The 13,906-nt window shown below is 42.4% G+C and overlaps 1 protein-coding gene across 2 annotated transcripts in view; it reads right to left on the minus strand.

Annotated features, from left to right (window-relative positions):
* The window catches only part of SGIP1 (SH3GL interacting endocytic adaptor 1), a 196,126-nt gene that overhangs the window by 96,649 nt on the left and 85,571 nt on the right, over positions 1-13,906 (minus strand). The window lies entirely within an intron of this gene.

The following is a 13,906-nucleotide window of genomic DNA, read 5'->3' on the forward strand; positions in this document are numbered from 1 at the left end:
TTTTGAAAGGGTCATGGTGGAAAGGATTGCTGCAATGGAAAGCCAGGCCAATGTATTACAAATGTTATCAGCAGCCCGGACAGCCGCGTTGCCAGGTCATTTGGCACCAGCTGCCTACCATCCTTTTCCATATGGTCAATGACTTTTTCTGCCTGCAACACCTCCACCTCACTTTCAACATGTAGGACATGCTCAAGTACCCTTTGTTGGGCTTCCAGTTCAAGGTCCTGGGCCTCATCATGTGCCCCTACAGCCTCTTGTTCCTGGCCAGCTGGAGCCACTCATGCCTCTTGAAAGGCAGGTCAGCATGTGGAGGATGTAACTGGGCATCCATAAGTAGTCCTGCACGCACAGTTTCCCACATTCACATAGAAGAAAACATCCCCACCGAGGCTGCTGTTCTATCTGAGCATGTCAAGTCCGATAAGGGAAGAGAGACAGCTCTGGTGTTTAATCCCCCGGCATAATATTCTTGCATTTCCTCTTTTTCCCCCCACCACGTAATACACCAACTCTGCAATTCTTGCTCTATCTTTCTCTCATTCCCTCTGTCCTCCTACTCATGTTCCAGTAATATAGCCTTGAAACTGATGCCCCATTATTCCTAGCATTTTGAGAGGTAAAGGGGTGTTTCTGCCTCTAGGACGCTTCTCTCCAAGATTGTGCAACTAAGTTGCAATAGAAGGCTTAGGAGATGAGGAGGAAGGAAGGGCATTTCATATTAGGTTTTAAAAGAGAAAAGAAGAGCAATGGGGTTAGCGCAGGCAAGGATGGGGCACAGGTGTGCCTCTCCCTGTAGAAAAAACAAACACCTGAGGAGAAAAGGTGCATTCATATGTAGATGCTCAACAGGGAAAGGCTGGTGGGTCCTATGATTAATGCCATTTCTGTGTTAGTAACTGCACTTTCCCTTTCCCGCCCACTACTCCCCCCAAAATCCTCTGTGCTTCTAACGGTCCTCCAACTAATCCCTCCCCCCCCCCTTTCCAACTTCAGTGAGACTGTCTGAGAATGTTTGAAAGTCAATACAGACTCCTTTGCAGATACCTATATCAAAAGGAGGACAGGGGAGCTGGGATGAAAGAAGATGTGAATGCCATAACAAGTGAAGTCCTTAGATTTGAGAGCCTGCATTTATTCAGACTTGCGGAGGTGGCCATGGGGGCAAGTAGCTTCTCCTGTTACGGTGGCAGCTCTGCTGTGTGCTTCAGATAACAGCACACAGCAACAAACAAATCTATTTAGCTTACAGGAAAGGGGAGGATAAGCCCTTGTGGCTAATGATGTAAAAAGTGCCTTTAGAGTAGAGGCAAATTTGGAAATTTAGGGAAACTGAGAGTATGCACCATCCTTCCAGTTCATAGGGCTCCCCCTTCCCCCCCCCCACAGCTTCCCCTTCCAACAGTTAGTTCTCCATTACTCCTCCTCCAGCCTTCCTCTAGTGCTAGCTTCCTCCTCCTCAAGTCATCCTGCACCCTTCACTGCAAATAAGCCAGTCCTCTCAATGACCATAGTTCACTGCTCTGATTTTAAATTCTGAAGAACAAGTATGGCTGACAGTGCTGTGCTCATGGCTATAATCTATGCAATTCTACAGTACACCTTCGAGAACGGTGACTCTGCGGACGAACATTACCAACATCATGTATGTTCCTGCCATTGCTTTCAAACAGCCTATCAGCAGTTTAGAGGGCTGCAAATGTTCAGCTGCAACTGGGGTATCAGGAAGAGGAATTGTGTGTACAGCATCCCTTTGCACATGTGATTCCCATCAGAGATACACAAATAAAAGCCTGTCTCCATGCATATATAGCTGCTAGCTGGATTCAGGCAAGTGTGCATAGGTTTGCAGGATATAGTTCATCATGCTGAGCAGTCCACAAATAACTAAGTGCAGGTGCCTGTGATGCTTCACTGCTATCCCCCACTGTGGGTTATTGCTACAATTACGGTGTTGCCATAACCTCTGTATGGTACACTACACAAATCTAAACAGGTCCAGTTGCCATGAGTGCCTGGCATATATTCCTTGGAAGGATACAGAAGTCTCAACTGCAACATGTGAAATAAAGCCGCAGTCAGGGTTCCCTTGGCCCCCTCCTTCCTCAAGCACTCACAAACACACAAAAAGAGAGGCTTCAGTGTCATGCCTTTCATTCATTATTCAAAGGTTCATTAAAGATGCAAATCCTCGAAGACTCTCTGGCTACAAAGGAATGCCTCCAGGGGATTCAAATGGAATAAAGGCAAGTTGCCCGCAGTTTGAAAGGGCGACTGTCTGACTAGGCTAACTTAGAGAAGGAGGTCCCGCCCCTCGCCTTCTGCTCCCCAGCGTAGCCTCTCACGCATCGCTAAACTGTTTGAACGTCTAAGCTCCGCCCCTGACGTTTCCCTCTTAGCTCTGCCTCTCCTCCTGGCATCTCTTAGGTCGCAGACATCAAGCCCCCCCCCCTCCTTCTCACAGAGCAGGGTAGGGATGAAGCTTCATGCCTGGCCATCAGGGAGTTGGTAACCTGAGAAGCATGCCTACCCATATCTGAACTGGCCTGTGAAAAAACCTCCCCCAGTTCTGGTTGCTCCTCTTCTGAATCTGAGCTGCTAACTCTCTCCCTGTGCTCAGAATCAATCCTGACAGCCACCATGAATGTACAGCTCACACATTAATTTGCTAGTGCAGGTGTTACTCCAGACTTTATTAGGTCTGGATAATTCAGGTAAGAAGACAAAGTAACAGATTAATATAGCAAAACCTTGTATTTATTAATTAATTTCATTTCCATACCGCCCAATAGCCACAGTTCTCTGGGTGGTTCACAACTGTATATTTAATCTGGTTGCTGTCCATAATTACTACACTGAATTGCATGTTGTTTAAAAGTTCAAACAAGGCAAATTGTGTGGTGAAATGAAAGATCATCGAGCCAATGGTCAGTCTGTCAGAAGGCAGGGTGAAGCAGTTTGTCTCAGACAGCAAACTTTGGGGTTCTGTTAAAGGGCAGCAAATGGTGAATTATTTAGTTTATTATATTTACTGGCGGGGGGGGGGGGGGAGAATTTGGATTTTCTGCCTCAAGCACCAAAATACCATGGGTTGTCTCTGAGTGAGCCACCTTTTATAGTGGCATTTAACAAAGTCAGATATTTTTATAGTATTTTAAAATAATTAGCTGAGAACCTCTCAGTCAAAGGACTTTCTGTATAGGCAGTAATAAAATCTCAAAATACTGTGAGCCTTAAAAGATGACTTCATAGTTTCAGGAACAATCAGGAAACCAGCTGTAGAATTACAGAAGTTCATACTTTAGTTCAGGAAATTTGCAGAGTCCCCATTTATATAAACATTCCTAGAATATAAAACATTAATTTCTTGTTCAGTTTTTTCCACTGTAACAAATGCCATATCATTATATTCGACATATTTTGGATATAGGCTATTGTAGTGGAGAAATGGTGCAGTGCCAGCACTAACGACGTTGTACTAGTATAAACCAGCACTAGCACAACATCATATATATGCAATGTCAATTACACAAAATTTATAAAAATATCTAAATACAGCAAAAAGACATAGCCATCATTCATAATGTAGGCCAAATGCACAGTGACCAGTACCATAAATCATAAGTTCTTGAATGTTGTTATATTTTTGAATCTATAGACTGGTAAAAAAGGATAAAATGAAGCAATACTTGTTAAGGAAAATAATCTATTCCAAAGATAAGGGGAAAAAATATTTCTTACCGGACTTTTCCTCTATAGAATGCATTAACATATAAAGACAAGAAAAACAAATAGGCATTTTCTACTATGCATAAACTTATGAGAAAATAAAGATCAGTCTCCATGAAATGAAACTCTTACAGTGTTTTAGACCAACCCTAAGCAGAAGCAAATTTTAACTGATTTCAATTAAGCTTAATTCTAAGAAAGTATGCTTCTAAGTATACCTTCTAAGAAAGGAAGTGTAACTTAACAAACAGATTATTAAAAGCTTAAACGATTACTATCATATGCACAAGTATAGAAACTCATACTGCAGTGTATACTACTAACATATCTGTAACCTGACCCCATTCTATGCATGTTCAGTCAGAAATAAGCTCCATTGAGATCAATGAGACATACTTCCACGTAAGTGGGCATAGGATTGCAGCCTTACATTGTAAATGTCCAGTTATATATTACTGGAATGTCAGATAAAGAGAAACTGTATTTAAACATCCCATAGTTAATTTATTCTTCAAATATGTATATGGCATTAAACTGCCACTTGAGACACCATATTACTAAACAAGCTTCAAAGCCTGATGATCATGAAAACCTATAGTCTTCCAAAGAGAGGGAATCTATTGTTATTGTCTTTAAAACAGGCATTGGCAACAAACGTGTGTTGAAATAAGTTGTTTCTTATTTGACGTTACCATAAGAAGCTCTTTTATTTTAAGATGAACCTTCACTTGCATTTTTAAAAATCTCAGCTTTGTGCTATGGCTACTTTGTTAAAGAGCTAAACACCTCAGCATCCTTCTGGTATTGTTGATGATACAAGAAAAGGCCAGTCATAGGCTACTATCATCAGATTTACCCTAGCTAATAACAGATGTGATCTACTAAAGAACCAAAGACACACACATTACGCAGTCCTTTGCCAAACAAGTTAGTACTGAGGGTCTACCACACCATTTAACAGAGAATAGAACTCACGTGTTGTACATTAGAACAATGCATTTCCTTTAGTAATCTAATCAGAGACCTATTATAGCTCAACAGAAGCCTCAGAGTAGTTCCCCTACCAGAGAGAAGAAGCCTCTTACCGCATTTTCAATAATAAAAAAAATTGTTTGCAATCTGCTTACGGAATTGCAAACAAGATTTTAGCTAAAATGTTTCTTTCTGGTGACAAGTTCCCCTTTCTATCATGTATCAATTCCTATTTTTAGACATTGCAATATCTGACAAATGTTACTTACTCCCAAGTGCTCCCACATTATATTTCTCTATTATATTTTTCTCTATTTTTGAGCAAATGGCCATTGTCTAAAGTAGGGTACAGGGCAGAGCAAAGCACTGCTAAGTCTATTAACTTAATTGGTGTGTAGTGAGGAGTGACTGCATATTCAAAAGATAAAAATAGTTTAAGAAAAAAAAGAGAAAAATAAAGTTCCTATCAGTGAAGGGTGACTTTGACATGAAAATGCTCAATTTCTAAGAATTCTCAGGTAGTATTTCTTTAAGGTTGGAGGTAATTCCATCTCACTATGTTTATTTTTTAAAGCACCTTGAGGGAGCGCATGTATGCTAAAAATGGAACAAAATTCCACTCATAAGATGAAACTCCGATGATGATGATGATTGAAAGCATTAGGTTTTGTTGATAGAGAAATGAATGCATCAACCTCATACATGCTAATGGTTTAAGCAACATTCTAGGCAATTTGTAGAACAACCAAGTGAAACAGTCCCTGGCCCAGCACATTGTTGTTGTTGTTGTTCAGTCGTTCAGTCGTGTCCGACTCTTCGTGACCCCATGGACCATAGCACGCCAGGCCTTCCTGTCCTGCGCTCTCTCCCGGAGTGTGCTCAAGTTCATATTCATTGCATCCGTGATGCTATCTAGCCATCTCATCCTCTGCCGTCCCCTTCTCCTTTTGCCTTCAGTCTTTCCCAGCATCAGGGTCTTTTCCAGGGAGTTTTCTCTTCGCATTAGGTGGCCAAAATATTGGAGCTTCAGCTTCATTATCTGTCCTTCCAATGAGCAGTCAGGGTTGATTTCCTTTAGGATGGACTGATTTGACCTCCTTGCAGTCCAGGGGACTCGTAAGAGTCTTCTCCAGCACCACAGTTCGAAAGCATCAATTCTTCGGCGCTCAGCCTTCCTTATAGTCCAGCTCTCACAGCCATACATTACTACTGGGAAAACCATAGCTTTGATTATACGAACCTTTGTCGGCAAGGTGATGTCTCTGCTTCTTACTATGCTGTCTAGGTTTGCCATAGCTTTCCTCCCAAGGAGCAAGCGTCTTTTAATTTCATGGCTACAGTCACCATCTGCCGTGATCTTGGAGCCCAAGAAAGTAAAATCTGTCACTGCTTCCATTTCTTCCCCTTCTATATGCCAGGAAGTGATAGGGCCAGATGACATGATCTTCGTTTTTTTCATGTTGAGTTTCAAACCAGCTTTTGCACTCTCCTCTTTCACCCTCAACAAGAGGCTCTTGAGATCCTCTTCGCTTTCTGCCATTAGGGTGGTATCGTCTGCATATCGGAGGTTGTTGATAATTCTCCCGGCAATCTTAATTCCGACCTCTGATTCATCCAATCCGGCATTTCTCATGATGTACTCTGCATATAAGTTAAATAAGCAGGGTGACAATATGCAGCCTTGTCGTACTCCTTTCCCAATTTTGAACCAATCGGTTGTTCCATGTCTGGTTCTTACTGTTGCTTCTTGACCCTCGTACAGGTTTCTCAGGAGACAGGTAAGGTGGTCTGGTACTCCCATCACTTTAAGAATTTGCCACAGTTTGTTGTGATCCACACAATCAAAGGCTTTAGCGTAGTCAATGAAGCAGAAATAGACGTTTTTCTGGAATTCTCTTGCTTTCTCCATGATGCAGCGAATGTTGGCGATTTGATCTCTAGTTCCTCTGCCTCTTCGAAACCCAGCTTGTACTTCCGGTAGTTCTCGGTTCGCATACTGCTGAAGCCTAGCTTGTAGGATTTTGAGCATCACCTTGCTGGCATGTGAAATGAGCGCAATTGTGCGGTAGTTTGAACACTCTTTGGCGTTGCCCTTCTTTGGAATTGGAATGTAAACTGACCTTTTCCAGTCTTGTGGCCACTGTTGAGTGTTCCAGATTTGTTGGCATATTGAATGCAGCACTTTAACAGCATCATCTTTTAGGATTTTAAATAGCTCAGCTGGGAGACTGTCATCTCCGCTAGCTTTGTTGTTACTAATGCTTCCTAAGGCCCACTTGACTTCACTCTCGAGGATGTCCGGCTCAAGTTCAGTGACCGCACTATCATGGCTATCAGGGACATTCAGATCTTTCCTGTATAGTTCTTCTGTGTATTCTTGCCACCTCTTCTTAATCTCATCTGCTTCTGTTAGGTCCCTGCCTTCTTTGTCCTTTATCATGCCCGTCTTTGCACAAAACGTTCCCTTGAGATCTCCAATTTTCTTGAAGAGATCTCTAGTCTTTCCCATTCTGTTGTTTTCCTCGATTTCTTTGCATTGTTCATTTAAGAAGGCCTTCTTGTCTCTCCTTGCTATTCTCTGGAACTCTGCATTCAGTTGGGTATATCTTCCCCTTTCTCCCTTGCTTTTCGCTTCCCTTCTTTCGTGAGCTACTTGTAAAGCCTCATCAGACAGCCACTTGGCTTTCTTGCATTTCTTTTTCTTTGGGACGGATTTTGTTGCTGCCTCCTGAACAATGTTACGGACCTCCGTCCATAGTTCCTCAGGCACTCTGTCTATCAGGTCTAATCCCTGAAATCTATTCCTCACCTCCACTGTATATTCATCAGGGATATGATTTAGGTCATACCTGAACGGTTTAGTGGTTTTCCCGACGTTCTTCAATTTAAGCCGAAATTTTGCAAGAAGCAGCTCATGATCTGAGCCACAGTCAGCTCCAGGTCTTGTTTTTACTGACTGTATGGAGCTTCTCCATCTTTGGCTGCAAAGGACATAATCAATCTGATTTCGATATTGACCATCTGGTGACGTCCATGTGTAGAGTCGCCTCTTGTGCTGTTGGAAAAGAGTGTTTGCTATGATCAGCGTGTTCTCTTGGCAAAACTCTATTAGCTTTTGTCCTGCTTCATTTTGTACACCAAGGCCATGCCTGCCTGTTATCCCAGTGATTTCTTGACTTCCTACTTTAGCATTCCAATCCCCTATGATGAAGAGGACATCTTTTTTTGGTGTTAGTTCTAGAAGGTGTTGTAGGTCTTCATAGAACCGATCAACCTCAGCTTCTTCGGCCTCAGTGGTTGGGGCATAGACTTGAATTACTGTGATGTTGAATGGTTTGCCTTGGATTCGTACTGAGATCATTCTATCATTTTTAAGATTGTACCCCAGTACTGCTTTTCCCACCCTTTTGTTGACTATGAGTGCTACTCCATTTCTTCTAAGGGATTCTTGCCCACAATAGTAGATATGATGGTCACCTGAATTAAATTCGCCCATGCCTGTCCATTTTAGTTCGCTGATTCCCAAGATGTCGATGTTCAATCTTGCCATCTCATGTTTGACCACCTCCAGCTTACCTTGATTCATTGATCTGACATTCCAGGTTCCTAAACAATATTGTTCTTTACAGCATCGGATTTTCTTTTCACCGCCAGACACATCCACAGCTGAGTGTCCTTTCGGGTTTGGCCCAGCCGCTTCACTCTTTCTGGCGCTACTTGGAAATACCCTCTGCTCTTCCCCAGTAGCATATTGGACACCTTCCGACCTGAGGGGCTCATCTTCCGGCGTCATCTCTTTTAGCCTTGTGATACGTTCCATGGGGTTTTCTTGGCAAGAATACTGGAGTGGGTTGCCATTTCCTTCTCCAGTGGACCACATTTTGTCAGAACTCTCTGCCATGACCTGTCCGTCTTGGGTGGCCCTGCACGGCATAGCTTATGGCTTCACTGAGTTATGCAAGCCCCTTCGCCACAACAAGGCAGTGATCCATGAAGGGCCCAGCACATTACAACAATCTATATTTGAGGCAATTTTTCTACATTTGAGGCAAATTTTCCAAATTGATTTTTGCCTTTCCTATGCCTGGAAATCACATTCAAAAGCTGCAACGTGCATTCATTTTAAATAACTCTTCTGCTCTCTACATCATATTAACAACATTTAGAAATGACAAATGCCACAATAAAAGGAGTTCTTACAGCCAAACTAGACATGATGGGGACATCATTCATGTGCCCACTCTATTCACATATAAAGTAAGGGTGGTGTCTTACTTTAACAGTAAAAGGAGTATATAGGAGGACACGTGTACTTTACATCCCTCTTTGTGCCTTACCTCCACCACTGATTGCTCCAGCCACCTTTCTCCATTCCTGGCTCCAAACTAGAAGTGAGCCAGGATTAGCAAAGAGTGGCTGTCTGGAGGTAAGGCACTGGAGGGAAGGGAGGATTCAGTGACCCTCTCCCATGTACTCCTTTTACTGATAAAGTGAGACTTCTCCCACCCCCAGCTTTATAATATATGTTATAATTGAGAACAGCAGCATTGTGGTAGCAGACCCCACCCCTACTCCATGCACACATGCTTCGACAACTGAAACAAGTGAATATGCATAGGGATCTCTCCGCATGTTAAAAAAAACACCCTGCCTTCACAAGATGTTTAAATTAACATGTGTAGGTTGCGGTAGAGCCTGTCACTGTGATGGGGCCCATCCTTCATGCTTGTTCTAGTGAGTTAGAATCTTTGTTAAGGGGCTAAGCTAGGCGACTCAGGTGGAATTCATGTAAGATGAAACTAATGTGGCTCAGGAAAGGCTTTGTTGAATGAACAGGTCTGAGAAAGAGAGAGTAGAGGAACTATTCTAGGCCTAGAAAGCAATATGCCGGAAGGTACAAACTGGAAAAGAGAGAGGGAGAGGGAGAAAGGACTCCAAGAGGAGGTGGATGTAGGTTGAAGAGTGAACTGTTGAACAAAAGTGAACCTCCCTTTTGGAAACGGCAACAGCAGGTCTTACAGAAGGTCTGGATGATGCCACCCAGTGCTCCTTGGAGCAGGATATAAATGCAATAATAAATAAATTACATTCATGTGAAAAGGAAAAAAAACCCTACTTAACCTTCATTAAAGTTTTTGAATTTCCAGGAACATGTGGCAACAGAAGTTATGAATGAAGCTGCATTCCCCTATCCCAGCCTCCTCCAACCCAGTTCCTTCCAGATGGTTTGGACTACAACTCCCAGCAACCCTGACCATTGGCCATGCTGGCTGGGGACGGCAGGAGTTGAAGTCCAAAACATCTAGAAGGGGCTGGGTTCGGGAAGGCTGCCCTACCCTATTGCTTTCTTAGCCTGATCAACTACATCCCTACCAGGTACAGCAGAGACAGTGACTGAAGAACTAAAGCAACCACCCCTTATTCCTCCCCTTTCTCCTCCTCTGACATGCAGCTCTCAAGCACACATGCACGCACATACATGCGCGCGCATGCACGCACACACACACACACACACTTCTCCCTCTCTTTTAAGAGCTTAAAGGAGCAGAGAAGCTGGTTAAATTCTTGGGAGCCAACTCAACTCATGTGACCTCTGGTGCTGTTCTACTGGAAAATTGTCATATTTAGGATGGTGTACGGATTTTCTTTATTTATTCTGTTTATGAGTTGCCTTATAGCCGAAGTTCTCAGGGCAACATACATAATAAAAAATGAATACAATAAAACCAATGATGGGCAACTGCACTGGGGATGCCAAGATCTGAATTTGCTCCGAGGAAAAATAAAGGAGAATTGAAAAATATAAGTAGGATAGATGCAGGAATGCACCTTTGTGAATGAAAGGAATCCTTTGCTTGGCATATCCCAAGTCTTCTTTTGCATAGTATAATTAAAGTGTTATCTAGCTCAGTTATTCTGTTCAGTGTCCTGCTTTCCATTAAAAGTATTACAGCCACACATCCAAGCTTCCTTAAGATGTACAGCATCAGTAGATCAGGAAGCTGCATTCTCTGCAATGCAACAAAGCCATCATTCTGATTTACTGTTCCCACATCTTCCACAGTCCAGGAAATGAGTGTCACAAATCAACTCTTGAACCTGGCTTCCATAAACAATATAATACACTGTTGTCCTGTCTCCAAGCCCAGCTGCAACAGCCTGGTGACTTCGTAATGACTGCAAAGCTCACTTACTGGAGTAAAGACCAACTATCCAACTAACCAACCACATATACACCAGACACATAAGCAGGGAACTTAATACATCAGCAAATTAATAAGAAGCATGAATGTAATCCCAGTAGTACAGTTAAAACATTTTTTTATTTATTTTAGCTTAATACAGCTTCAGTTTTTCATGCTCTGGTTTACATGGGTTTAGCTTGTTTCCATTTTATTAAAACCTAAATGACATATGAAATACAATTGCTAAAAACCAATTTGTAATCTTTGTTTGCAAGTTAGAAACACATAATAATCATTTATTTTGTTAAATTGGAAATTCAAACGTTTTTAGGCAATTATGTCCCCAACAGAATGTTATTACTTAGTAACAGTAATGAATTGTATATGTGTTAGTATTATCAGAAGTGATCAGGGACCGGGTTGAGGACTGTTGCAGTTATCCTCTTTTTATATTCCCAGCGTATGTTCTATTGTGGCTTCCCACGCAAAGCATGCCAGGAATAGTAGTTTTCTGAGGGTGCTGAAAATTATTACACTCTGGTCACCTCATAGAACTATAAATTCCCAGGAATCCTTGGAGGGGGGAAAATAGCTGTAAATCTAGTAATGTAGATATGGAAGCATGAGGGAGAGCCCCAGGTGATAAAGTATCTCAAGCCCAGAGACACAACATCACGGTAATTAGAGGTTAAGCAGACAGGCAAGTTAAGCACCTGTGAGAGGAGAAGATAGATGTGATTCAATTTATTTAATCAGCATTTAATTTATTAATCATCAGCTGAAGCTGAAACAAAGGTACAGCAAAGGGCACTGTGAGCTAGGAGCGAAATCCTCTGAGGGTAAGCCTTTAGAAACTCATAGTTCATGAGCCAAATCTCAGGGAAGAGTTCTTGCAGCTCTACTTATGTGCCTGATCTTGGAAGCTAAGCAGGGTCAGCCCCAGTTTATACTTGGATGGGAGACCGCCTGGGAATCAGACTTCCTGCGTTGAGCAGGAGGTTGGACTCGATGGTCTTGTAGGCCCCTTCCAACCCTATGATTCTATGATCTATGATTCTATGATCTACTTCAGCAGAGAAGCCTTGAGTGGCTGCAGTAAACTTCAATCTCAGTCAGATACCCAGACCAAACCCAAGCTTGGAAAGCAGGTAAACTCCCCCCAGTATACAGACATTGTTCTAAATTGACAAGGGCCACAGTACAGACCAGCTGGTTGAAACATCTGCTTATAAACAGAAAGTGTAGGCTCAGCTTTTAAGTCAAACTCAGAATAGGCTCCAGGCAGAATCTACACATAGCAGTTATACCATTATCATACCGTTATCATAACTATTGGTACACATGACACCAGTGGGCACCAATAGTTATGATAACAGCATGATAATGGTATAATTGCTATGTGTAGATTCAGCCTCTGTTTTTAGGCCTTTAAGAGCAGCTCATGTGAATGTTCTCCTTCATGGATCACTGCTTTGTTGTGGCGAAGGGGCTTGTGTAACTCAGTGAAGCCACACCTTACCTGTCTCAAGTATGTTGTTCACACTGTTTTGTAAACCTCTTTGAGAAGAATTTTGTGGCTGTATCTTTGTGTAAATGGACAAACTGGATTATCCCAACAAGTCAATTAAAATGAAGATAACTGCCTAAATTAACTGAAAACAAGTCCACTGAAACACCAAAGTGGGGGCAGGCCAATCCCCAGCATGGCTAGATTAGGAATAATGGCAACAAACAATATTAAAACTTTTCTATTTTCTATTGACTAGGGTTGCACAAGCACCCTATTGCTTGCTATTTAACTTCAAGTATGCAACAAACAGGGAGCTGTATGATACACATTTTTGTCAGATTCACACTTCATATTTTATATTTTTAGGCATACATGTAAGGCATTGGAGGGAGCAATCCTATGGCCACTAGTCAGCGGCTAGATGGCCATAGGATACCTGGTTTTCTGGGAAGTGACCTTGGAGCCTGTGTTCCAAGGTTGGTTCCCGGAGAACTAACCTTCCCCCCTTCCGCACTGCCTCGCAGGCAGCATGGAACAGCCCTGTGTTCCAAAGAGGAGTGCAGAGTGGCCAAAATGGGATGTTCCAGGGCAGGGAAGGCAGAAATGCTGGTACAACACATCCTATGTGTTGTTCCGGCAGCCTCCTCCCCCGCTCCGCCTTCACGCAGCTAGACAGCCAAAATCGGCTGTCTAGCTGCAAATGCAGGGCAGGAGAAGCTTGGAGAGAATGATCCCCTCCACACTTCTCCTGCCCTGCACCGGATAGGCGGTCGCCTCCAAGTTTGGAGGCGGCTGCCTATTCCCATAGGATTGAGCCCTTACAGTATAATCCTATGCGTCTTTACTGAGAAGTAAGACACACTGTGTTCAATGGGGTTTACTCCTAGGAAAGTGTGCATAGGAGTGCAGGGATAAAGCCAGCACTCTTTGTGCATGCAATTTCCACACAAAAGCACTAAAAAGCGTTTTACGCCAAAACAAATCACAGAATTACTTGTCATGTCTAGTTCTGCTCCAAGGGACAAAACTCTGGAATCTTCACTCATTCTCTGTGGTTCCTTATGACCCAATAGTCCTGATTATTTCAGAGAAATTAGGTTCAGGTTTTACAAGAATCTTTTCTTTGTCAAAATATAGATTTAAGCATGCCTAATTGGTTGGACTGAACAAGCTTGAGTTTAAACTTTCCCCCTTTTAAACCTACTGCTCCCATCCTGGTTAAAAGTAGCTCTTGAAGCTTTTCCAAGTTTCTAAATGTGATTCAACATGAAGTGCAGCTTTTCAGAGGGAAAAATATCTGCTGAGTTCACAGAATGGATTGGGGCCACTGTAATTAAGGCATACCAAGAGGATTGTGGCCCTATTTGAATAAGGAAAGTCACTGATAATTTGTATTTTTTCTTATTTCCACTGCAAATGCCTTTTATTTAGGTATAGATTAAATTAATGCTATTTGTTGATTTGTGAAACCTAAGATTTACTGAAATGTATTCAGCATACACAGAAAGTT

This window comes from Heloderma suspectum, chromosome 4, assembly GCF_057233095.1.
Source record: "Heloderma suspectum isolate Gila_16-S chromosome 4, 16-S_ref, whole genome shotgun sequence".
Taxonomy (NCBI): domain Eukaryota; kingdom Metazoa; phylum Chordata; class Lepidosauria; order Squamata; family Helodermatidae; genus Heloderma; species Heloderma suspectum.